Genomic DNA, 26,697 nt, shown 5'->3' with positions numbered 1-26,697 from the left:
AAATAAGGTAGACAATTTCACAGAATTCCAGGGATTTTTAAATGAGGTAACATAGTAAAACACTAGCCTAGAGTGAATGCAGAATTAATGCTGTATGACAAAAGTATTTAAAAAGTGCTGGAGGGAGTTCCCGTCGTGGCGCAGTGGTTAACGAATCCGACTAGGAACCATGAGGTTGCGGGTTCGGTCCCTGCCCTTGCTCAGTGGGTTAACGATCCGGCGTTGCCGTGAGCTGTGGTGTAGGTTGCAGACTTGGCTCGGATCCCGCGTTGCTGTGGCTCTGGCGTAGGCCAGTGGCTACAGCTCCGATTCAACCCCTAGCCTGGGAACCTCCTTATGCTGCGGGAGCGGCCCAAGAAATAGCAACAACAACAACAAAAAGACAAAAGACAAAAAAAAAAAGTGCTGGAGTTCCCGTTGTGGCTTAGCAGTAACGAACCTGACTAGCAGCCATGAGGATGCGGGTTCGATCCCTGGCCTTCTCAGTGGGTTAAGGATCTGGTGTTGCCGTGAGCTGTGGTGTGGGCTGGCAGCTGCAGCTCCGATTCGACCCCTAGCCTGGGAACCTCCATGTGTCTCAGGTGTGTCCCTAAAAAGGAAAAAAAAAAAAAAAAAAAAAAAAAGCCAAGTGAGTGTGGTAGATAAACATTGAGGAGAAACAGAAAAGAGAGGCTGTTTTTTTTTTCTACCTGAACTATGAGAGGCCTTGGGGCCAGTATGGCCTTGAGGATGTGGACAAGGAAGAGAGGCCGTGAAGAACGGGTGAATGGGAACCAAAGTGAAAGACAAAACTGTGGTTCTGAGACGAGAGAAGCTAAGAGAGGTAACAGAAACAAGGGGTCAGGTGTGGAGGAGGAGAATTCTGTTTCTGAGACATTCAGTTTGAGGCAGCTGCTGAAAACTGCAGGTCTGGGCTGCATGTTTGCTCATATGAGTCGTGGTTCAGATACGTGCCCCCCCTGGTCTAGGCTTGACCAGGTGAGGGTGTTCGGTCAGTATAAATCTTGCAAAGGGACTCTTTCAGGCTCACTGGAAATGTCCCCATCTACTCAGAGTTTCTCACCAGGATGGAAAGCAAGCCAGACTTTTTTAAACCTTGAGACCTACCTACCTCTTCCTCAAAATGTGGGGAGAAGGAGTTTCCACTGTGGTACACTAGGTTAAGGATCCAGCATTGCCGCAGCTGTGGCATAGGTCATGGCTGCGGCTCAGATTCAATCCCTGGCTCAGGAACTCCATATGCCACGGATGTGACTGCAAAAGAAAAAAAAAATCTGTGTGGAGGAGAACTGCACTTTTCTGTGGCTCATTTGTATCCATTGTCATCCTCTTCCTTGGATTTCTTTTTCTTTCTCAATCTTCTTCCTTCCAACTAAAGGCCATTCATTGTTACAGAGGACAAATGAATTGGAGAAAGGTTTTTGAAAAATATGCTAAATGCTTTAATGTCAGTGGTCTCTATTTCTATTTGTGTCAGTTTCCTTTCAGCCCTAAGCTCCTTTCTGAGCTCCCTTCATCTGGAATAGAGACATGCCTACTAGGAACCGTAGTTACTGGCTTTCGTAGGTTACAACCAGTCTGCCATATAAAATGCTAACATTTTGCCAGATTTGTTTTATCCCTGTCTTTGTCTCTGCATACACACACTTCAAAATATTTTTTGCTCAACTCTTTGAGTTAGTTGTAGAGATCACGATGTTTCACCCAAAATACTTCACCATGTATCTCCCAAGCAGAGAAATATTCTCCCACATAAGTCATCGTTAGCAATTCAGATTGCCCCAGTTAGTCCAGTAATGTCTTTTATAATCCCTCTCGCCATTCAAGATTCATCAACAGTCGTTCGTTACTTTTTGCTTTTTTCTTTAATCCCGAACAGTCACTGTGTTTTTCTTTTTGTCATTCATGGCACTGGTATCTTGGAAAAAGTCTACGACAATTGTGTTGTAGAAAGTATCACCGTCTAGATTTGTTTGATTGTTACTTTATGATGAAATACAGATTAAGCCTTTTGACAGACATCCTACATAGTTGCTCTGGAGACAGGTGACACTCAATGACCCTGTAATTGATTATGCCAGCCCTCACGTGGTTAAGGTGGTCTGCCAGGGTTCTCCATCCTAAAGGACTCTTCCCCTTGGTGAGTGATAGTAATCAGCAGGGCGATACTCTGAGGCTGTGTGCGTATCCTGTTCCACAGGAACCCTTCCCCTAATGGTTTTAGTGTCCATTAATGACCCTTGACTGAATCAATCACTGCCATGGTGGTTGCAAATTGGGGTTTTCTGTTTCGTCTATTCCTTTGGTGTTTACTAGCCGGCTTTCTTTGTAAAGCCACTATCGCCTTTTTCATAAATAGCTGTGGTTTTATGGTTCCTTTAAAAAAAAAAAAAGTGAGGCATTCCCCTTTGTGGCACAGCGGAAACGAATCCGACTGGAACCATGAGGGTACGGGTTTGATCCCTAGCCTTGCTCGGTGGGTTAAGGATCCAGCGTTGCTGTAAGCTGTGGTGTAGTCACAGATGTGGCTCGGATCTGGTGTTGCTGTGGCTGTGGTGTAGGCCGGCAGCTGTAGCTCTGATTCGACCCCTAGCCTGGGAACCTCATATGCCATGGGTGCGGCCCTCCAAAGACAAAAGACAAAAAAAAAGAATGAGTATAATTTATCCATATCATTCTTTTTGTTGTTCAATCTGTCCCACATTTGGTTAGCAGGAGCCCTTTCAAGGCAGCTCCTAAGTCCTTTTGTCATGTCTGCGTTAACATTTGAGCAAGAGCTTTCTGACAAAATAAGATGTTCCAGGCTTATCTTGTACTTTCCTTACCTTTAGGCCTGGACCCAACCATTTCTCTAGTGAACTAAGGAATTTAGAAAAACAAGATCTAGATACTCAAACTTTTCTTTAAAAATGCAAGTAATCCAAGAAAGTTAAAAGTCATTAAGCATTTGTTTAAGCCCCCCCATCCCCCAGCTTCTGCTAAAATATTCCCATGGAGCCATTGAAACGTTAGAAATTGGAAGGAAAGGACCAGTGAGAGGAAGAGGCCACTGAAAGTGAAGGTCATCGGGCTTTGGACCAGAGGTGGCACAGTGATGCAAAAAGGGGAGTGAGATAGTGCCACGACCAGTTTAGAGTATGTTGGAATTCTGCCCAGGGAGTGATCAGAGAGCCTCAGAAAATAATTTCTGCTTATTTTCCCAGTAGACTCTGAAAATTTGGTTGCTGCTTTTTATATCTGGCAGTGCTAAGAGAGTGTATTCCCATGAGATATACTGCTAATTCTTAGAGCATTTTAAGTAATACAGTTTCCATACTGAAAGTTCTTAAGTATTTTCAGAGTTAGTGTGAGGTGTGTATAGATGGATGTCTGTAAACGTCAGTTTTCATTTTGAAACACTCATAATTGAAAATACTATCTGAATTTACTTTCTGATTATAATACTTGGTTGCAAATTAGTAAAGGTGCGTATGTGCAGCATTTGAGGCAGCAACGTGTGAGACACAGAAGCCAAGAATTTGGAAGTTGTTTTCCAGGGTCATCAACATGCACTTGATAAAATGATAGCGTCTCTGATCTTGAACCTAACTGACTGATTTTTCCGGATCTCAGGATCACTTCTGTGATTTCTGTTTGTATGACAGCATAATTAAAATGTTCATTTGTCTTTTCTATTCTTAAACAAGACAGGGCAAAATAAAACAAAATATGAAGCCAGTAGCTTTGTTTCCGTTCGATAGAGAATCTATGAAAATGCTTAAAAATACAAAAGCAAATTTGAAACAGAAGGGTTTGTTCTTGTTTGTTTTGGGTTTAAGTCAGCATTTTTGGAAGTCAAAAACAAAACAAACAAACAAACAACCAAAAACCCAAAAGAACAGAGTACTAGTACATCTATACTTTGTACACAGAAATCCAGTTATTACTCAGATGTAGACACTGAGTGTTACAGATGCTTTGCAATTTTATGAAACAACTCCTCCCCCCCCCCCACACACACTCACTGATTTTTAATCCTCAATGCATTCCTGAGAATGGAGAGTCACACTAAAGCAACTGCTCTACACCCTGGTTACTGGGTATTTGATACGCCAGTAAGGTTACCCTGATAATCAAAGGGAGACATCATTTAAATGTGCTGCTGGCCAGCGTAGGTAAGTGACCTCCGGTATGTGGTGGCCAAATTGTCCCCATTTGGCTCTTGACTCCTGAGTACTTTTCACCATTCAGTTCTTATGTGATTTCAGCGTATGGAATGAAACGAAGCAAACTCATGACTGAGGAGTCCCCATTTTTGGCAAATGGATCATTTTCAAAGTCCAATTTTATGGTCTTTGGGACCATGTTAATAGAACTGAGTTCTTTTGGAGGTTGTAAACACCAGTCTCTTTTCTTCTTAGGATTTGAAAATCCCCGAGTGAGGAGTTCATCCCTAAGGCCACTTCCATCCCTTGTTGTATTTCTTAAATCTTGATCTTGTTTGAAAGGAGCTTTATCCAGAGCACAATTTCTTCAGTCATAACGGAATTTCTTTCAGACATTAAGACAGCTTACATACAATTATATAATTAAAAAATCTTCTTTCATCAGGATTTTACTAAATCCATGACTGTTTTAGCCAGTAAAAGCAAATTATATTTTGGCCTCTGTAACAGATTTATGTATACTTTGAACATCTCTGTTGGGGCCGTCTTTGCCTTTGAACTGTGAGATAGAAAATACTTTCTATGATTGGATCTGTTAATGCTTGTGGAGGAAGCCTGTGGTGTCCTTGTGCCTGGTCTGGGATTCATTCTGCTGGCTGGCTTCACATGGGAAATTGAGGTGGGGATAACAAGCGTTTTTTTCCTCACCAAATGCTTTAGTTCTAGTTTATATAGCATATGGTGATTTTTAATTGTAAAAGTGGATGTGATTACTGTGGAAAACTTGGGTTCCTTAGGAAAATGCAAAGAAAGTAAAAATTATTCTACTCTAACTCTCTAATTAGTTCTAATTAGCAATGATACAAATGTTGACTTTTTTTCATTCTAGTTTCTTTTCTAGATACAGATACTTTTAAACAAAATCAGGATCATATTGAACATATCATCGTCAGCATTCCCAATGAACACTGCTTAAAACCATTTTCTCATTTTATTATAAATTAAAAAGACATGTTTATCCATTGCTGAATATTTACATTTTAAATTGCTTAAAATAGAAAACTTCTTTATACATATCTTTATGCATATCCTTTGCTTTCTTTTTGAGGATAAATTCAATCTTTTAAACATTTATTGGTTTTAAGGAATCACAGGTAGTTGAATTTGTCTTTTCTAACAATTCCAGTTAAGCCCTCTTGTTTGCAAGAATCTATCTTTATAACATGGTCATGTTGGTCTGCCCAGAATGGCGCAGTAACACTTCATTTATCTAGCACCATGAGGGAATGTAAATAATTTTTTCACATAACTGAAACGGACCCTTGAAAATATCCGTACTAGGTACTATAAACCTAGCATGTGAGAGTCTTTCTAAAATTGTACTACGTGTGTCGCTGTCCTCTTTAACATAGTGAAAATACATGAAAATCATAATTTAACTCCTCTGGTTTAAATCACTAGCATCCCATAAACACTAGTTATTGTACAGCCAGTTATATGTATTTCTTTCTTTCTTTCTTTTTTTTTTTTTTTGTCTTTTTGCCATTTCTTGGGCTGCTCCTGCGGCATATGGAGGTTCCCAGGCTAGGGGTCGAATCAGAGCTGCAGCCACCGGCCCACGCCAGAGCCACAGCAATGCAGGATCCGAGCCGTGTCTGCAGCCTACACCATAGCTCACGGCAACGCCGGATCGTCAACCCACTGAGCAAGGGCAGGGACCGAACCCGCAACCTCATGGTTCCTAGTCGGATTCGTTAACCACTGCGCCACGATGGGAACTCCCAGTTACATGTATTTCTATAAACCACTGTGCTATGCAGAATCATGCAGTAGAACCCCCAGTGCTTATGGGAAAAGTGGGATCAGGGACCTAACACTCAAAAACCTTTATCAGCGACACAGTAAAAAAATAAGATGGGGCCGTTCCCGTCGTGGCTCAGTGATAATGAGCTCAACTAGTAGCCAGGAGAATGCATGTTCCATCCCTGGTCCTGCTCATTGGGTTAAGGATCTGGCATTGCCCTGATCTGTGGTGTAGGTTGCAGATGTAGCTTGGATCCTGCATGGCTGTGGCTGTGGTGAGGCTGGCAGCTGCCGCTCCAATTCGACCCCTAGCCTGGGAACTTCCATGTGCTGCAGGTGTGGCCCTTAAAAAGAAAAAAAAAAAAAAGGGAATTGAAAAAAAGTTGGAGCACATTTTACACGTATTTGTTGGTTAAGAAATAAATAAAAAGTACAGTAAATGTGGCACTTTACCTTGAGAAAGTCCTGATGTTTCCTGTGGACCGAGGCCTTGAAAGGTTTGCAGCTTATGAGGCATTGTGAGGTTCTGGGAGGAGGGTTACCTGAAATCAGAAGGGGAGTTGGGGAAACCTGTGAGGAGGGGTGTAGCTCGGCACATTGGGAAGCTGAGATCGCTCACGGATGTTTGAGGCATGGGCTTTGTGCATTCTCTGTATCTGTAGGCAGCTGGGTTCCACCCTGTGCAATCTTCTGCTATTACCGAATGTGTCTTGAAGCATTCACTGAAATCGTGTCTAAACAAATGTGAAATTAGGAGTCCCTGTCGTGGCTCACCAGTTATGACTAGCTCCATGAGGACGTGGAATTGATCCCTGGCCTTGCTCAGTGGGTTAAGGATCTGGCGTTGCTGTGGCTGTGGTGTAGGCTGGTGGCTACAGCTCTGATTGGACCCCTAGCCTGGGAACCTCCATATGCCTCGGGTGCAGCCCTAAAAAGACAAAAAAAAGAAAGAAAAGAAATTAGAGTTGGGCACAAATTGTTCCCTCCTGTATCAGCCTTTGAACAAACATAAGTGTTACAGGAGAACTGTGTGTGCTCTGTGGTACTTTGATGATGGCTAGGGTGTATTCTGTTTGTCTCTATCCTAAATGGAGTTAATACATGTAAAAACTCGTAGAGAAGAATCAGGCATAGGAGTTAACACTGTGTAAGTGTAACAATAACATTGTAACAATATAACAGTAACTGTAAATTGTAATAGTAACAATGGCAGTGATAATAAATGATACCTGTGGATATTTATGGGATTCTGACTGCCTCCTGTAGTGGTGCTTCCTGCCTCCTTTTAATTGACCTATTTCTCAATCTCTTATGTCTTAAATGAGTTTATCATGCTGCTTAGACTTAGAATTACATTTAACTTACGGCCCAGAATGGGAGAGCCTAACAGATACACCCACTTTAGCTTATGGTTTACCTGTGGCGTTTGTTATACCTACCTAAGCTCATTTATCTTATGAAGGAGTTATTACCTGTGTATTCATTCTCAGGGTTGCTGGGGAAGTAACTTAGGTTTTAAGTGAGATTGTCATCATAGAGAATTTTCAGATTGTCCCTTTTTAAAATTTTGTCTTTTTAAGGGCCGTACTCAAGGTATATGGAGGTTCCCAGGCTAGGGGTCCAATCGGAGCTACAGCTGCTGGCCTACACCACAGCCACAGCAGTGTCAGATCGAGCCACATCTGTGGCCTGCACCACAGCTCACGGCAATGCCGGATCCTTAACTGATAATCGAGGCCAGAGATGAAACCCATGTTCTCATGGATGCTAGTCGGGTTCATTAACCACTGAGCCCCGACAGGAACTCCACTTGTCTCTTTCATTAGAAAAAAGTTAACACTACTCTCTCTTTTCATTCCCTCCTGCAAAAGCGAAGTGTGCTTAAATGGATACATCTGAAGGGCATTTAATAAAAGTTGTTGATGATTTTAAGTTGTTATTGTTGACTTCTATTTACAACTGCTTCTGTGTTTGTGAGATGAGCTCATCTTTGGAAGGTGGGGCAGGCAAGTGTGATTTCGGAAGACCTTCCCTCCCAAGTCACAGTATAATTAGAAATCCAGATCCTCCCTCTGTGGCTTTTTATGACTCCCTGAGAAGGACATTTTTACCATGAACGGTTGCCAAAAAGCCTTGTGGTTCCTGCTTTAGTAACTTGAATAAGATGACAGGCTGAAGCACCGTCTAGATTTAGCGAGTCTTATTAATATTGTTCTGAAAGAAAAAATAGCTAACATAGATCATTTAGATATCCCAATGAAATCTGGATTTTAATTACGCAGAGAGATGAATAGCAATGTGGTGTTTGGATTTTTAATTTTTAATGTGACTTTGAATGGTAACTCTTTGCCTCTGCACAATTTCTAGGTCTCCTTGGGCTGCCTCACCTCACTGAGTGATTGCTATTAATGAACCAGATTTGTGGGAAAAGGGAACTTGCCTTCTGAGCTTTGTACCAAAGACCTGGGAAAAGTAAGTAATTTTCTGACTTGCTTTTTAAAAACTGTGTTACACTTCTCTCAGAAAGTTAACAGTGCGTCTGTGGCTTTTCCACTTCCTTTCTTTCCTGGCTTTGTAAGTGTTGTATGCTGTTATGTTAGGGACTTGAAACGTGGAAAGGGACTTGAGAATCCTTAAGAAGACACTTTTCAAGAGATTAGGATGACTCTCTGCATTGTGCCATTTCTTTGGGGTTTCATAACTGAGTCCTAGGTTGAGATAAAAACCTTTTATCATGTGTTCAGTAGATGAATGAAACTCTGAAGGTAAGACGGTGTAACATGGTGTGACAGAAAGTGAGTCCAGTTTTCTGAGCTTCAGGTGTTTTACCGTTTTAAATAAGCTCTTTGGTTCTGAATGGTTTAGAATAAAAAGAAATCCACTTGGTTCTTGTCTAGAAAGGAAGATAAAATGCAGAATCATTTGTTCACTAAGTCTCTCGTGTAGCTTGGTCTTAGAAGAATTGATGCACCTGTCTGTTTTATAGTTTTATAACTTTTTCAAGAAACTTAAAAAAACCCAAAAAAACAAAAAAAGAGACACCATTATAAATGGCTTGATGATCCTGTAGAAAAAAATTTCTTGAGGTTCCCATCGTGGTGCAGCGGAAACAAATCCGACTAGGAACCATGAGGTTGAGGGTTTGATCCGTGCCCTGGCTCAGCGGGTCAAGGATCCAGCCTTGCCGTGAGCTGTGGTGTAGGTTGCAGATAAGGCTCAGATCTGACGTTGCTGTGGCTCAGGTGTAGACCGGCAGCTACAGCTCTGATTCGACCCCTAGCCTGGGAACCTCCGTATGCCTCAAGTGTGGCCCAAAAAAGACAAAAAAAAAAAAAAATTCTTGAGGCCATAATGTTCAGTTTGACTCCCTGATCTTTTTGTAAAGGTAAAATGAGTCCTAAAAATAATAACATCAATCTACTTTTTTGTAGATGCTATTTGGAAGTATGAGTGGCCCCTTGAAATGTGAGCAAAACAACACACAGACACACACACACACACACGAAGCCCTTACCCGCTCACACATACCTCATTTCTGGCATGTTCCAGGAATAATATCATTGACAGCAGAAATATTTGTTCATTAGACTTCTATGTAGTTTTGTAAACTTTTATCCCTTGTGTTACAATTCCTCTGCATTTCTGACAGTACAACCGAGCTAGCTGAAATGTTTCTAAAACCAAACCAAGACAGAAGAGGACTTTGCTCTGGAAGTTCTGTAGAAGCAGTCCACAGTGAGATCAGGTTTTATTGTTATATTATTTGAATAGAAATTTATTTATAATTAAATTGTATGTTGCTTGGAAATAATTATAAGGTAGAGGTCCTTAATTATGAAGCTGTTTTGAAGTTAAATAAGATATTTGTATTGAAAAAACATTACATGCATACACAGAGAATACACGTCCCATAGAAACATGACTCATGGCCATCAAGTCTCTGCTAAAATATAAATCCATTGAAAGCAAGGGCTTTGAAAATTTTCTCCACAGTTGGTTGTTGTTGTTACAGTGAAACACTTCCAGTAGTGAAATACTATTGTCAATGGAATTTTAGAAAACAATATCAGTATTCTTAGTTGACATTTTTAGCCTTGTATTCGCATATTAGCCTTAAAATAAAGGAAATCCTATGTCGTGTAGTTGTTATTCCATCCTGGAAGGATATTTGAAAGAGGATTATGTTGGAAGTCATCAATCTGTCCACAGAAGTGGAACGAGAAAAGCAAAAGATTAATTCTCTGGGCTTTAGGATTCCAATATTTGCAGTGGTATTTAGATTGGAAGTATAACTTAGCTCCAGAAAGTAAGCTACTTAATCAGCTTTTTCAAATAATTTAGCATCTCCATAAACTTTCATATAGTCTCTGATGGAATATTTTCCTTCTATTACACCACAGTATTCCTTTTGTGATAACGCTACAAAAGTTACTTTTCCATTTTGTAGAAGCAAGACATCAGTAGGACTTTTCATTACCATAATAAGCTAAGGACAGCCCCTGTGTTACCAGAGGGATTGTGGCAGGAAGATCCCTGCTTGCTAAAAGTGATATCATATGTGAAAATTTATATGCACAGAAGGATGTTCACAGTTGACCTTTAAGTTTAAAAAAAAAAAAAAGGTGGTTGTAACACATAAGTATGGTCCACATAAATCTAGTCCTGAAGAACTAGTTATGTGGAGGTAAACATGAAAGGCGAAGGCAGAGCGGGGGCGGGGGGTGGTGGGGAGGGAGAAGGAAGAAATCCTTTCTGAAATTTACAAAAGTCCCAACAGAATGTTTCTGACAGTGCTTTGAAAACTGTACAGGATACTTAAATGAATTGTTTGTTTCTTTTAGGGGAGGTAAGTGCTCAGTTTTAGGGAAAATTCAGAACCCTAAACAACCACCACACTTTCTTTTCACTGCCTTTTTTCCTCTAGTTTTATTTTTTGGTAATCACAAATATGTTTTCACACTCTTCCTTGTTTCAGGTATTTTGTTTAATTATGTGAGGTAGATTTCTAGAAACTGGAGTCTATGATATTGTCAAAGTGTAGGCAGACTTTTGAAAAATTAGCCGTGGATTATTTTAAGAGAATTAGAAAATAGCTTCTATTTTATTGTCTTATTTAAGACATATATATGTTTATTTTTATGTTAATACTATGAGGGTAGTATATGCTACAAATTATTTGGTATCCTTTCTTTTATACTTTTTTTTCTTTTTCTTTTCCTTTTTAGAGCTGTACCCATGGCATATGGAAGTTCCCAGGCTAGTGGTTGAATTGGAGCTACTGCTGCTTTGCCACAGCCACAGCAACACAGGATCCAAGCCTTGTCTGCGACATACACCACATCTCACGGCAATGCCGGATCCTTAACCCACTGAGCGAGGCCAGGGATGGAACCCACAACCTGATGGTTACTGGTCAGATTCGTTTCCTCTGAGCCACAATGGGAACTCCTCTTTTCTACTTTTAAAAATGTATTTATTTATTTTTTGTTTTTTTAGGGTCACACCTGTGGCATATGGAGGTTCCTAGACTGTGGGTTGAATCAGAGCTACAGCTGCTGGCCTACACCACAGCCACAGCCACACGGGATCTGAGCTGCATCTGCAACCTATACTGTAGCTCACAGCAATGCCAGATCCTTAACCCACTAAGTGGGGCCAGGGATCAAACCCGAGTCCTCATGGATACTAGTCTCATTAACTGCTGAGCCATGATGGGAACTCCTCTTTTCCACTTAGTAAGTAATGAATTTCTATGCTAATAAATATTTATCTACAGTATTATTTTAAGTGAAAGAGAAACAATTGAATCAGAGCTTTTAAAAAATTTATTTTTTTGCTTTTTAGGGCCACACTCCCGGCATACGGAGGTTCCCAGGCTAGGGGTCAAATCGGAGCCCCAGCTGCCGGCCACAGCCACTGACACAGCAACATAGGATCTGAGCTGCGTCTGTGACCTACACCACAGCTCAGAGCAACGCTGGATCCTTAACCCACTGAGTGAGGCCAGGGATCGAACCCACAACCTCATGGTTACTAGTTTGATTTGTTTCCGCTGCACCGCAATGGGAACTCCAGCTTTTTATTTAATTTGAGGTGATCCTGGCTTTCAGTTAGAAGGGAGTATACATATATGAGGTATGCAAAGTGGCTTTTTTATCTGCAAGGAGAGAATAGACTAGGATTCTCCTTCTACAGTTTCTAGTATTTACTATAACCCGACGTGTCTTATTTGGAGACTCGCGGGACTAAATATGTGTTCCAAATGGTCAGTGTCACTGTTTGACAGGTACCCGTGTGTGTATAAAGCATTGTGTCTTCTTTGGTCCCTTTGTTATATTACAAGAGTGCAGGTGACATGTTCTTCCTGCTTAGCTGTCTTCATCAATATTTCTGTGCCTAAGGAAGGATTCTGCCTCCCAGGAACCTCTCAGATGAGGTGATGGGTACAAAAGAAACCTTTCCTAAGCTTAGGAATGTAATTTATTGGAGCAAATTGAAATCCACATTAATTGGAGATGCAAAATCTGTTAGAGACCTTTGTGTGCCTTCTCAATGTTAGGTTCATTTTTTTAGCTAACATTTTTTGCCTAATTACTGTGTGTGCCGGGCGCTGTGTTAGAAGCTCATTATTCAGCGTTCAATTAGTTATGTCCTTGCTTTTAAGGAACTTAATTTGGGTTTCAAATTCAGATTCAAATAACATTTATATGACATGTACTATATGATAAGCGGTGAGCTGGATATTCTTAAATGAGATGTTTGACCACTAACATTCAATAATGTTAATCATGAATGAAAATAAATAATAGAATTTTCTAATCTTCAAGTTTTTTTCTTCTATTATATTTTCCTAAGCTTTGGTACCTGCTACTACTAAAGTTAATCTAGCAAATGGATTTCCCGTGGTGGCTCAGTGGTAATGAACCCGACTAAGTATCCATGAGGATGCGGGTTCAATCCCTGGCCTCGCTGGGTAGGTTAAGGATCCGGCATTGCTGTGAGCTGTGGTGTGGGTTGCAGATGCCACTCGGATCTGGTGTTGCTGTGGATGTGGTGTAGCCTGGCAGGTACAGCTCCGATTTGACCCCTAGCCTGGCAACTTCCATACACTACTAGTTTGGCCCTAAAAAAAGAAAAAAAAAAGTTAAACTACCAAATGGAAAGAAGTTAATAAATAACAAGCATTTAATTGATTTATAATAATGATTTTAAAAATATGTATGCATATGTCTCTTTATACACACACACACACACACACAAAATATTTGGGAACCTGTGCATATCATGTAGTCATAATTCCTCCTAGTAGAATAGTTCTTAGTTCATGTGGTACAATTAAATATACCCAGATTTCTGGTGCTCTGCTCTTAGAATGACTTCACTGTCTGAATAAGTGTGGAGGTCATAGCACTGAGTCACTAGATTGTCACAGTAATTCTTAGGGTAGGGATCTTTGAAACTTGGGGAGGAGAGTAACTTGCCCACATTCATCCAGCTAGAAAATGTGTGAGTTAGGATTCTGAGTCTGACCCTTTTTAAGTCAAAGCCCATGTGGTGTGGCATTTGGCTCCTGTGGGCTGGTACGGCAGAGAGACTCACAAGTGCCTGAGCCCTGCTGAGGAAGGAGCAGTTGTTTCCTGAGGAATCAGGAAATGCGTTCACTCCACGGAAGAGCTGGCGTTGCAACGCGTCTGGAGGGCTGTGTTAGGAGACAGAGCCAGTGCTCGCTTCAGCAGCACATATACTAAAATTGGAACAACGCAGAGAAGATTAGCATGGCCCCTGCGCAAGGATGATATGCAAATTCATGGAGTATTCCCTGTTTTTCAGACTCACAGACACAGAAGACAAGCTTATGGTTACCAAAGGGGAAAGGGAATGGGGAAGGGATAAATTCGGAGTTTGGCATTAGCAAATTCAAGCTGCTATATATAAAATAGATCAGCAACATGGTCCTACTATGTAGCTTGGGGAAGTATATTCACTATCCTATAAATAAACCGTAATGGAAACGACTATGAAAAAGTGTATAACGGAATCGTTTTGCTGTACACCAGAAACTAGTACAACATTGAGTCAGATATAATTCCATTAAAAAAAGAACAGCAGGAATTCCTGTTGTGGCGCAGTGGGTTAAGGACCCAACATAGTCTCTGTGCGGATGCAGATTCGATCCCCGGCCTCACTCAATGGGTTAAGGATCCTGTGTTGCCGCAAGCTGTGGCATAGGTCACAGATGTGGCTCCCGTTCAACCTCTAGCCGTAGAGAGTAATCGGGGCTGTGGGGAAAAGCAGGTGCCAGGGCACAGAGGAGTAGAAGCTCATGGCTTGTTGGGACAGCGGTGAGAACTCCACTGTGGCTGGGGTGTGGGGCAGGTGGAGAGCAGGGTAGGCTCTGGGATGGAAGAGCCTTGGTGCCAGAATAAGGAGCCCCTTAGGCCATGCTGGAGACTTGGAGTTTTTAAGCAATATGTAGCAGTGAGAGTTTTAAGGGAGAAGAAATTTCACAACTAAATAGGAGTTTTACAAAGATCGCTTGGGTGGCCGTGTAGAATATGGACAGAAAAAGAGACACCTAGAGACCCAGGCTAGCCATGGGAGGTCGCGCCGGTTATTCACTGCACAAGGATATGTGAGGGTTGGGTGGTGGGGACTGATAGCCATCTAGCGTGTAACTCAAAAACTGTGTCCTCCTGGGCCTGCCGAGAGATGGTACCTTTTAATTTGTACGGGGGAGTTCCCGCTATGGCTCAGTGGTTAACCAATCCGACTAGGAACCATGAGGTTGCAGGTTCGATCTCTGCCTTTGCTCAGTGGGTTAAGGATCTGGCCTTGCCGTGAGCTGTGGTGTAGGTCACAGAGATGTGGCTTGGATCTGGCATTGCTGTGGCTCTAGTATAGGTTGGTGGCTACAGCTCCGATTCGACCCCTAGCCTGGGACCTCCATATGCCATGGGAACCTCCATATGCCATGGGTGCAGCCCTAGAAATGACAAATAAATAAATAAATAAAATTTGTACGAGAAGATGCTGTACTTGCCTTTTAGTTGTTTATAAAATAATAGAGATTGGACAAGGAAATAACCATGTACTCCAAGGCCTAAAAGTCTGGAGGTGGCCGTGGTGTTCTGTTTACTGACTGTGTGGCGTTGGGCATGTCCCTCTTCCCCTCCCCCAGGTCTGTTTTGCCATCTTTAAAGGGGAGTTGGTAGTAGGATCCGGCAGGGCCCTTGGCAGAGCACAGATGGGTAAGAGAAGCAGCCAGACATGTGAGTTGGAGAAATAATAGGTCTGGGACCAGAAGCTCTTACTAGCAATTAACCCTGGGAGTGTGCTGGGAACTATAGTAAGAGCTTTACATATTTTATTCTATCCTCTATCAATTCTCAGAGGTTGGTGTTATTGCCTCATTATGCAGATTTTGAAGTTTAGGCTCCGGGAACCCAAACAACTTGTTTAATAACATCACGTAGCTCGGGAGTGGCCTGGTCAAGACTTGAACCTGAGAAGTAGTCTTTTCTATGTGTTGATCTCCCTTAATTACCCTGCGTGAATCTGTCTGATAACCTGTTCTGAGTTTTATCTTTTCTAGTTTTTAACTTGAATTGGATTATAGTTCTTTACATAATGTTGCATAGACCGTAAGCTCTTGAGAACTGGGATCTGGTTTCATTCACTTTTTTGTGTGTGTCTTTTATAACTCATTGCTCAATAAAATGTATGTTGATAAGATGAATCATCTCAGATAATTTCAGTTTCCTACAATTCAGTATTTTAAAATTACATATATAAAGCTGCTGTTGCAGTTATAGTCAAGTGTAACTTAAAAGGGGGTCATTGAATTTTAGTTTGATGTTTATTTAATAGTTTGATATCTAGATACCTAAAGTTTTAGGAAACTCTTTATTTTTTATTTATTTTTTGTCTTTTTTGGGCTGTACCTGCGGCATATGGAGGTTCCCAGGCTAGAGGTTGAATCGGAGCTACAGCTGCCACCCTACGCCACAGCTACAGCAATGCCAGATCTGAGCCTGTCTTCAACTGACACCACAGCTCACAGTAATGCCGGATCCTTAATCCACTGAGCAAGGACAGGGATTGAACCTGCGTCCTTATGGATACTAGTCAGATTTGTTTCCGTTGAGCCATGATGGGAACTCCAGGAAATTCTTAATTGCCATTTCATCTAAAAAATAATTTGCAACTTGAGCTGTCCAAAACTAAAGCTGAGACTAAAATGCACTTCTTATAAGCCATGTTGGAGGCTGTAAAGCTGTGCTTGCTGCTTCATTGCTATGGCAGGTATAAAACTGTCTTAAATGATATTTTTGAGTCCATAAAAAGTACTACAGTATCATTCATGCAGACAAGGACCTGAGTTTGTAAAAATACGTGGAGCCTTTTTGTTGATGGTCACTCCTGTTTGCTCCTGGCTGGACTCAGATTTATCCAACAAGAGAGGTACATTCCTAGGTCAAGCTGCCTAGGTTTGCACCCTAGTTCCTTGGCTTCTGAATTCTGTGCCTCATGGCAAGAAAGCATCTGTAAAATGAGGATGGATAAGAAAACAGGTTGTGATAATAGGTACCTGGTTCATTGAGGATTTAGGGAAAAAAACATCCATATTCAGATGGGAGCCACTTTTGCTCCCCTCTTTAAAGGGGGCCAACATTGCGAGCTTGTAGGACCGAATTTGTCCGTTCACTGTTGCAACCTGTGTTTATCCTAAGATGACCCTTCGTTGTTTTTAAACCAGAGCTCACATTCTTTTGTAGCTGCTGCATTTATGTTTGTGTCCTCTAAGGAGGGAGTTTAGTAGGCATTGCTTTGTGTTCTCTATGCTGGAGGAGGGTAGGACACGATGGCGTCTAAGAAAATGGAAATGTTTTTCCGACATCAGCATTGCCTCTGGGCTTTGCGGAGCTCTGGGGTTTGTTTCATCTTCTAGCAGAGTAGCACATGTGAGCTGTGAGGGAGGAAGGCAAGCCCTGGGGAAGTTTCGAGCTTGTCTCTGCGCTGTTCCTGGAAAAGAGGAAGGGAAGAGACCATAAACAGTGCCTCTGGCTGCAGATTCAGGTGTGCTGGAAATAGAGCCCCAGGAGTCGCTTCTTCCCCAGGCTGCTGTTTGGCCTGAGGGGAGGTAAGGCAGCAGGAGAATGGGCCTCAGGACACAGCTCACAGCAGAGACAGACGAGTCCTGTCCATCACAGGCACACGTCACAAATTTAAAGTTGCACAGATATTCCCAATGTTATATCCTTTCGAGGTTTTATGTCTCAGATTGCTTGAAGAACAAGCGTGTTGAATAAAAATACTGTTCAACCTCAGTCTTATGCTTGAAGTTTTTGACTGCTTAGTTTTTGCCCTTTGAAGTAAAGGGAAAACTTGGCTTGTGTGTTCTTGATGGTAAAAAGCGGGAGTATTAATAAATGCTGAATTTGGGAGTATCAATAAATGCTGAATTTAAAAACCATCTCCCTGGAGTCGCCATTGTGGCTCAGTGGGACGGAATCTGACTGACATCCAAGAGGCCGCAGGTTGGATCCCTGGCCTCACTCAGGGGGTTAAGGATCCGGCGTTGTCGTGAGCTGGGCTGTAGATCCCAGATGCCACTAGGATCTAGCGTGGCTGTGGCTGTGGCGTGGGCCAGCAGCTACAACTCCTATTCGACCCCTAGCCTGAGAACCTCCATCTGCCACAGGTGCAGCCCTAAGAAGACAAAAAATAAAACAAAAAACATGTCCAGAATTGCCTCCTCCCACTATGTGAGCCTTGCAAAAAAGCTGCAGTCTGCTATATGCTAGTAATCCCTTGATACACAGGTATTGTGATGAGAAAAACAAAATCAGATTGTTCACCTTTCCCTTTTACTTGTGGACTAATTGTTGTTTTCCTGCATTTAAAAGCAGATGTTAGACGTTAAACTCTGCCTTTGATGTTCCACAGCAGAAGCCGCCAGTGTGTTACCACCCTTGATGCATAGCTGTTGTTAAATGAAGATCAGCTTTGGCAAATTGCATTTTGATGGTTCCATTTTGATCTGGAGCCTCAGAACAGAATGGCAATTTATTCTGACAACGTATTTATTGGGCTCCTGCCTGGCCCTTTACATAAACTGTTTTCACATCTCACAAATACCACAGAAACCTTACGAATTTGATGGTGCTATATCTTCATTTCATAGATAAGAAAAACAAGGCAGAGAGAATGATTAGGAAGCTTGCTCATGGTTACACTGCTCTTAAATGGATGGGATTTGATCTGGGGTTTTGGACCCACTCCACAGTTGTTACTATGGTGATGGGGGAAGGGGATCCCCTTTTGAGAAGAGATGATCTTGAGGAGTTGAAGTCGAGAAAAAAGTCATTAGCAATAAGCCCCAGGTTCATTTACTTCCTCAACAGCTGCTTACTGGGTTCCGATTTTGTGCTAGACACTCTGTAGGTGGTGTGTTCAGTGGTGGACAGGACATAATCCTTTACCAGCTTGAAGGAAGAAATAGGGATGCAAGAAAGTATTGGTTTCTCTCCAAAGTTGTTGGCTCTTGGTTGGGAGAGCAGAGAGCTTTTATACCGCTTTTTTAAGAAGTGAAGAATTTGACACCTTAACAAAAGCTTTTAGCTTATTCTTCTTTTATATCAGTGTATGTACTAAATTACCTACAAATGAATGGAGAGGTGGCTTCACCAGGAAATTCGGCAGCCGTACTTCCTTGGTTGGACTGCTTAGGACATGCAGAAATGGAGACTGGAGTGAAACTGTATTGAGTTGTACGCAAAGTGCGGCAATCAAAAATGTGAACAGTGAGCAGGCAAGGACAGAATTGGAATCCGCTTTGGAATCCCCATGTTATGTAGGGGGACTTAGCATAGTGTCTGGAGTGTAGCAAGGATCCAGTGATCCTGGTTTATTGGCTCAGTGATGGAACATATAATAAGAGAGGGGACGGGCAGCTCGTGGAGGGCTGGGTGGGAGGTGGGATAAGTTCAAGGTGATATCAAGGAGGAGTGCGAGGGTAGCAGTAAAATAAACTGGATAAGCAGGAAGAGCACATGTCATATGACGGGGCTTGATTCATATGTACAAACTCTTTTAACATCTAAGGTGAAGAGGTGCTGCATTTTGTGAGTCTGGAAATGGCCATTGAGTTTGGGTGCTTGAGAGAGACTGCAGCGTTCTCTCTTGTTAATTGAAATATAGTTGATTTACAGTGTTGTGTTAATTTCTGCTATACAGGAAAGTGACTCGGTTCTACACATATGTATTCTTTTTCATATTCTTTCTCATTATGGTTTATCACAGGGTATTGAATAGAATTCCTTGTGCTATACAGTAGGACCATGTCACTGATCCATCCTATATATACCAGTTTGCATCAACTGCAGCCTTCTCGTCTAATTGGACTCTTTTAACTTACTGTTTACAGAAAAGGAACCCACTGTGCTCCCTTTCCTGCCGTGAACTTTATATCCCTTTTTCTTTTTCTTTTTTTTTTGTCTTTTTGCCATTTCTTAGGCCGCTCCCGCAGCATATGGAAGTTCCCAGGCTAGGGGTCGAATCGGAGCTGAAGCCGCTGGCCTACACCAGGCACAGCAACGCTGGATCCGAGCCACGTCTGCAACCTACACCACAGCTCACGGCAACGCCGGATCGTTAACCCACTGAGCAAGGGCAGGGATTGAACCAACAACCTCATGGTTCCTAGTCGGATTCGTTAACCACTGCGCCACGATGTGAACTCCGTATATCCCTTTTTCTTGACTTTCAATTTTGAAGTGTTTGGTTCTTTATTAAGTAGGGTGGTCATATGTGTCAGTTTGCTGGGACAGTTGTGACTGTGCCTGTTGCCTGTTATTATTTTTGATAATTCCCCCTTGAATTCAATAGCAGGTGTTCTGGTTTGGATGATAAATAAAACGGCCTACTCCTAAGGGAATTTGGTGGCATTCTGTATCTTAAAAACCAAACCAAACGAAAACTTTCCAGCATTCAGACCAACTTGATGAATTATCCGACTGTGGATGTCTTACCCTGTAACATTGTATTTTAGACTAGTGTCTGATCTGCTGTAATAAGTAGAAAGAAGAGAAAATGAGGGGGGCCTGAAAAGAATCAGATGTGGAGAGAAATAAGCCAATTTCAACAAAAAGAACTTTAACTGCAGCTAATGGCTGGTGTGGCCATATGAGAAAGGGCATTTAAAGGTTGTCCTCGTGAGGTGTAGTATTTAGGAAATCTAGCCTCCTTAGAGGAAGCCTTGTCATGACCACTAGTTTTTATTCAGAGTGTTGGTGTTTCCACAGCAGTGGTATTTTTTTTTTTTTTTGCCTTTTTTACCTTTTCTAGGGCCGCTTCCACGGCATATGGAGGTTCCCAGACTAGAGGTCCAATCGGAGCTGTAGCCACCGGCCTACGCCAGAGCCACAGCAACGCAGGAACCAAGCCGAGTCTGCGACATGAGCCACAGCAACGCAGGAACCAAGCCGAGTCTTCGACATACACCACAGCTCACGACAACGCCGGATCCTTAACCCACTGAGCAAGGCCGTGGATCAATCCCACAACCTCATGGTTCCTAGTCAGATTCGTTAACCACTGTGCCACGATGGGAACTCCAGCAGTCGTATTGAATTCACATGCATTTTCCTTTGTTCTCTAAGTAGAAAGTAAAAGAAAGAATTTCTTAGAACAGAGGTTTTGTCAGAGGTTTAAATAAATGACCAGAGGGGAAATTGTTAAACTTGAGTTTTTTCCTTAAATTATCTGTTAAATTGTCTTTTGTTGAAATGGTTGTAATATTTTAGTCAAATGAGACATTCGCATAGGGACTCCGAGTGCATTAATAGAATATATGTTGGGGTATAAATAGGGTTAAATTGGTTTTATGGTTCATATATATGGATTTGAAGGCGTGAACTAGTATTTCGTCATACAGATATATGTTAAAGCTTCTTAGGTATTCTGATAATGCTTGACAATAATTGCAGTATGAGAGTTAGGTAGGATTAAAATCATGCTTATTAGGACCAGTCTTTTCCATATTAGTATTTTATGAGATCATGATGTATTTAGCTTCAAGTCCTGTAGTTTCTTGTTCCCTGTAGTGTCATCTGTCACAGGAGGGTTTCCAGACTAGAGGGACTTTTTCTATACAATCTGTTTGTTTTGGAATTAAATTCTGGCTCTGCACCAGGATCTCTGTGGGTGAATTCTTTCTCTGAGCCTCAGTTTTCTAGCCTATAAAGTGGGAATAATGATATTTACCGCTGAGAATTTATTAATAAGGTGTTTATTCACTCCTGAATCTGTGGTAAGCACTAAGTGTGTAACATCAAGGTTGGGGTTCTCCAAGGCTTAGGAATCAGTAGCAGAAACTGAGATGGAGAGACATGTGTTGTTGGAAGGATGAAACTTGAAGTAGTTGACAACCAAATTCTGGCCAATTGGGACGGACGCTGGCCATGAGCCTTCTGAGTGGTCATCACAGTGATCTCCCACTGAATATCATCCTGTTTTATGGTTTCAAGAAATCTGTATTTAACCTGTGATGACGTGCAAGGAATCCCATTGAGTCTCTCTGTTACAAATTAATGCTTCCGCTTGGAATTCCCATTGTGGTTCAGTGATAAGGAACCCGACCAGGATCCATGAGGATGATGCAGGTTCAATCCCTGGCCTCTCTCAGTGGGTTAGACGATCCAGCATTGCTGTGAGTTGTGGTGAAGGTCGCAGATGCAGCTGGGATCTGGTGTTGCTGTGGCAGTGGTGTAGGCCAGCAGCTGCAGCTCCGATTCGACCCCTAGCCTCGTAACTTCTATATGCCATGGGTGTGGCCCTAAAAAGACAAAAAAAAAAAAAAAAGAGAGAGATTTCTATCAATTTTCCCATTGATTTGTTAGTTTCTTATTATCTAACCACTTTTATTTTACCAATAAATATAGTTTCTTATACAGTTGCTTATTCTGTTTATTCTGTAGTCTCTTTCATTGATTCTAAGACATCTTTCACATTGTAACGTTCTGTAAATTTGGTATATCTTGTAGTTGCAGACATATTATAGCTGTGATTGGCAGCACTTGTTTTTATTCTTAGTACATAAAATAGTGGTACTTCCCATAGCACTTGGAGTTGAGGAAATAAGTTACTATTAATAATTATTGTAACAATTACTATTGGACACATAATGTTAAAATGCTGCTTCTGTAAGGATCTGTAAATGACAGTATAACTGTTTTACAATAGGATCTATAAATTACAATATAAGTGTCAAGTTTTACAAAATGTTTAGAGTGGAAACATCAGTCATAAGCTCCAAATTGATGTACTTAAACAAGTATTTTTGTGTGTATTTCACTCTAGTCTTTTATTATTATTATAATTAAAGTGTGGTTGATTTACAATGTGCTAATTTCTACTGTACAGCAAGGTGACTCCGGCATACATATATATTACTTTCTTTTTCTCATGCTATCTTCCATCAGGTTCTGTCTCCAGAGCTTGGGTATAGCTTCCCATGCTATACAGTAGGGTTTTGTTGCTTATCCATTCTAAATGTCATAGTTTGCATCTACTAACCTCAAACCCCCAGTCCATCGCACTCCCTCCCCCTCCCCCTTGGCATCCACAAGTTCTCTGTGTCTGGGAGCCTCTTTCTGTTTTGTGGATGGGTTCATTTGGGCCATATTTTCAATCCAGTCTTCTTTTACATATGTATATATTTTTACTTGGTTATAGTTATAGTATGCATTATTTTGATCTCCTTATTTTTCTTATTGTTGCAGGCTTTCATGTTTGTCATTTTAAGTTCCGTGATCTATCTAGTGATTGACCATAATAAAATAGCCCATTGCCCAATTGTTGAAAATTCAGAATATTGTCATTTTCCGCACGATGAATAAAGCTTCAGTAAACACTTTTTTTGCATATTTTTGATTATTAGCTTTGACTATATTCTTAATGAAATATAACTTAGTGGAAGCCTCCCAAACTTTGCCTTATTATCAAGAATCAATCTTTGTGTTCAGATATATCACCAACGAAATAGCTACTTTTATAGTGCCATTCATTCATTCATCATCAATGCTACATTGGATTATCATGTGTTCAGTAGTGCCAAGAGCTTAGTGTTAAAAGTTCAATAGGGCACGCCTCTGACCTCTAATCTCATAGTCTAGTGGGAGACTCAGACTGGTTACAGATAAATCCAGCAATGTGATGAGTGATGTTGGAAAGATATGGTGAAGTTTCTTAGTTGCATGCAGTTGGCTTTGACAATACTGTTGATTGGTATCCTTTGTGATATAAGAGGTGTCGACATATTCATGTCACATAAAATTTTCAAAAGTGTGTTTAATAGGCTAAAAATATGACAGAGAATGGTTCCATTTGTCCTGTCCAACCTCTTTTCCTTTATGTCTAAATCTTCCTGGGAGGCCTGTGATCCAGTGTTGATTAAGTGCTCCACATGTCATGTTTCTCCAATATGCCAAGTCCCCTGGTGCCAGTGTCACATGCCTCATTCCTCTTCCATATCCACTGCAGACTACTGTGTTGGTAGTAAATGTTGAATGATTGGTGTTCATATGATTTGCTTTCAGGTATTGCTTTTCAAATGAGCGACAGAATTTCACCATTTTATACTTTCCTTAGAACTTCATTGACTCTCATTTTGCATTGTGTGATATTGGTGAAATCAATGCCATTTTAATTACATCTTATCATTATTTGTTTAGTTAAAAAAATTTAGATTAAGAAGGGCTTTATAGGCGTTCCCATAGTGGCTCAGCAGTAACGAACCTGACTAGTATCCATGAGGTTGCGGGTTCGATCCCTGGCATCGCTCAGTGGGTTAAGGATCTGGCATTGCCGTGAGCTGTGGTGTAAGTCGCAGACATGGCTTGGATCCTGAGTTGCTGTGGCTGTGATGTAGGCTGGCAGCTGTAGCTCCGATTCAACCCCTAGCCTGGGAACTTTCATATGCTGCAGGTGCAGCCCTAAAAAGACCCAAAACAAAAAATGTAGATGTTTATAATTAATCATATAATCCAGTAGAGATTTTTATAGTAAAAGTTTTAAAAATCTGCTACTTAACGATGGTTGGAAGTGGAACGAACCTACAGAGGACTAAATAAAAACGCCTCCATGTAAATGTCCGGGTGATCTCTAAAGTCATTGGAGAGCAGGGAAAACGAAGAAATATGTCTATATACTTAAATATTAATTCAGGCTTTGGATACAGTGAACCTGCTTTGGAAATAGCTATTTAGGGTTTCACCATTGTATAAACTCATTAGCTAGCTATGAATTTGCCTCTTTTATACTTGTGTATCAGAAGGGGACCCTTATTTTAAAATTTATCAAAAAAGTAGTCTTGGAAAAAGCTTTTGAGACTGAGTTCTCAGGGTCTCCCCTCCCCTCTCTCTTTTGATTTCTGAAATCTAAGTAGCAGAATTGTGCTTTGTCCTTTACCGAGTTGTGGTGGTTAGATTGCTTGATACACACACCCATATTGCTGTGCAGAATCACTGTCCATTGTAATCCCCAGATGAAATGGAGTGGGGGGGGGGTGGCGGGGGTGATCTGGGATTGACTGAGATCAATTTATCTCAGCTTTTCAAAAGACTGCGTGAGCACAGTGTAATTCACTTGGACAACTGGAATGAAACTCTTTGTTTTAGCAGCCATCAGATATTTCATGGGAACTGACTGCACAGGAGAAGAATATATGGTAAAGATGCTATGGCAGTTGATAGAATTTGAAGTAGCATTTACGTCACCAACTGAAATACAATTAAATTTTTTCCCAAAGTGTTTTATAGCCTGACTTCCGTGACTGAGGGATTGATCTCCTGGCACGTCTGTATGAAATAACACACAGGGAGGGAAAATGTATGCATACATCAGGCTTTGCATTTATTTTGCAAGCCTTCTTTACAGAGTGTGTATAATCTTGTTCTGTGTGCCTAACAAAAACTGTAGCTGTACTTGGTCATGAAAGACTTGCTCAGTTTCCAGAAACAATGGGCATCACAGAGAGAGGCCTTCTTTGCATCCACAGTTCTATTAATGTCATTACTGCATTTGACTCTTTTATGAAACCCTTTTGATCACATCAACAGTTTGTTCTAAGCTCTCTATCTTAACTTCTGGCTTCGTCTGCAAAATTTGTGTGGTTAGCCTGAGACATATGCAGATAAATGGCCTAAGGTTCAGCTTTCTCAGTCTTGGAACTAAATATGCTGCAGAAGGCTGAGCTGATGGATGTAGCATTTCAGCAATATTGATGTTTCTACAGTCGAATATAAATCTTTAGATGCCTTGGTTTGCATTTTCATATTCACGTACGGTTTTTGACCACTGGTTTTCAAATGGCTTCATCTCTCAGAAAGCTCTGTGTTAAGCTGAAAGACAAAGAAAATTGTTCTTTCTCACCCACCGCTCTTCTGCGCACTCACAACATTAAGAGTTGAATCGTGAGCACACGTCCTTTTGCCAAATATAAGTAGTGGCAACTCCCAATTCCCGAACTCATTGCATTCTCATGGTTTGTTGTAAAGTCAGTCAGTGGTTTTGAACTTGGAATGTGTTTTCTAATGAGAGGAAACAATTCAAAGAACGGATGAGCCTATTGAAACTTCTTCAATAACCCATCGCATTCTGGCGATATAGTTGTATTGGTACCTTAAAACCTAACCTTCTCCCATGTTTCCCTATGGAAAAATGTCCTTGCTTCTGCTTTGGGATGGGATTGTAAGGAATATGAATGTTTCATTCTTTTTTTTTGTTTGTCTTTTTAGGGTCACACCCATGGCATATGGAGGTTCCCAGGCTAGGGGTCCAATTGGAGCTGTAGCTGCCGGCCTACACCACAGCCACAGCAACACGGAATCCAAGCCGCATCTGAGACCTACACCACAGCTCATGGCAACGCCGGATCCTTAACCCTCTGAGCAAGGCCAGGGATTGAACCTACGTCCTCATGAATACTAATCGGGATCGTTAACCACTGAGTCATGACGGGAACTCCAAATGTTTCATTTTTAACTTCAGTAGACAGCCACCTATAGCTCCCTGTGTATCCTGGGGCAGTATGTCAGGTAGGATCTTAGATAGACGCAAAGGAGCCTGGCTGAATGGTGTAAGCAGAGAGGCGATTTATTTAGAAGATATTAGGTGGTTTCTAGAACTGCTAGAAGTTGGGAAAAGGGCAGGAACAATTGGAGACTATACAGCCAGATTCATAGCCGAGGTCGTATGCTCTGATTAGTTCTGTGCGAGGTGGACCCTGTCACTTCACACAGGGTGGTGCTGATTCACATGGACCACACCACTGGGGACCAGACACCTGCTACCAGCTCCGTCCCCTCAGCTTTGTTGCCTCTGGGCCCTGGATGTCGTTGCCGTCGCCCTCACCCACGATAATTTCCTCCTGCCCCTGTCTCCAGCTCTACAAGCAGGGCTGGCCCAAACTGAGTCATGGCAAGGGAGTCTGGCCATTTTGGTCTCTGTGTTGAAAGGTGTGGCTCTCATCAATACTCATTTGATGAGAAATTTCCCAAATATAGGAAGACGTTTAGATGCTGACCATTCTCCATCCTTCTCCCCTCTCAAGGAAAGTCTTCCTTATGAGAAGCTATAGTCAGGCATCTGGTAGACGGGGAGGGGGCCAATGTGTGTGTCCATTTCAAGTTGTGGTTCATGTCGCTGATCACAGAGGTAGCTGATTCCCCCTTATGCACTGGTATCCATG

At 41.6% G+C, this 26,697-nt stretch overlaps 1 protein-coding gene and 1 non-coding gene across 15 annotated transcripts in view; both read left to right on the top strand.

The window, feature by feature from the left end:
• APBB2 (amyloid beta precursor protein binding family B member 2) overlaps positions 1-26,697 on the top strand; it is a 387,671-nt gene that overhangs the window by 99,995 nt on the left and 260,979 nt on the right. For all 14 annotated transcript variants that reach the window (XM_047799535.1, XM_047799534.1, XM_047799531.1 and 11 more), the window contains one exon: positions 8,316-8,420. The gene's annotated coding sequence lies outside the window, so the exon portion shown is untranslated. The remainder of the gene's footprint in view (positions 1-8,315; positions 8,421-26,697) is intronic.
• Positions 13,669-13,775, top strand: LOC125110456 (U6 spliceosomal RNA). Its single transcript, XR_007130630.1, has one exon. It is a non-coding gene; the product is annotated as a U6 spliceosomal RNA (small nuclear RNA).

The sequence above is a fragment of the Phacochoerus africanus genome, chromosome 10, assembly GCF_016906955.1.
Source record: "Phacochoerus africanus isolate WHEZ1 chromosome 10, ROS_Pafr_v1, whole genome shotgun sequence".
NCBI classification, from domain to species: Eukaryota; Metazoa; Chordata; class Mammalia; order Artiodactyla; family Suidae; genus Phacochoerus; species Phacochoerus africanus.
The sequence above is the reverse complement of the archived record's forward strand: the minus strand, read 5'-3'. Positions and strand labels throughout refer to the sequence as shown.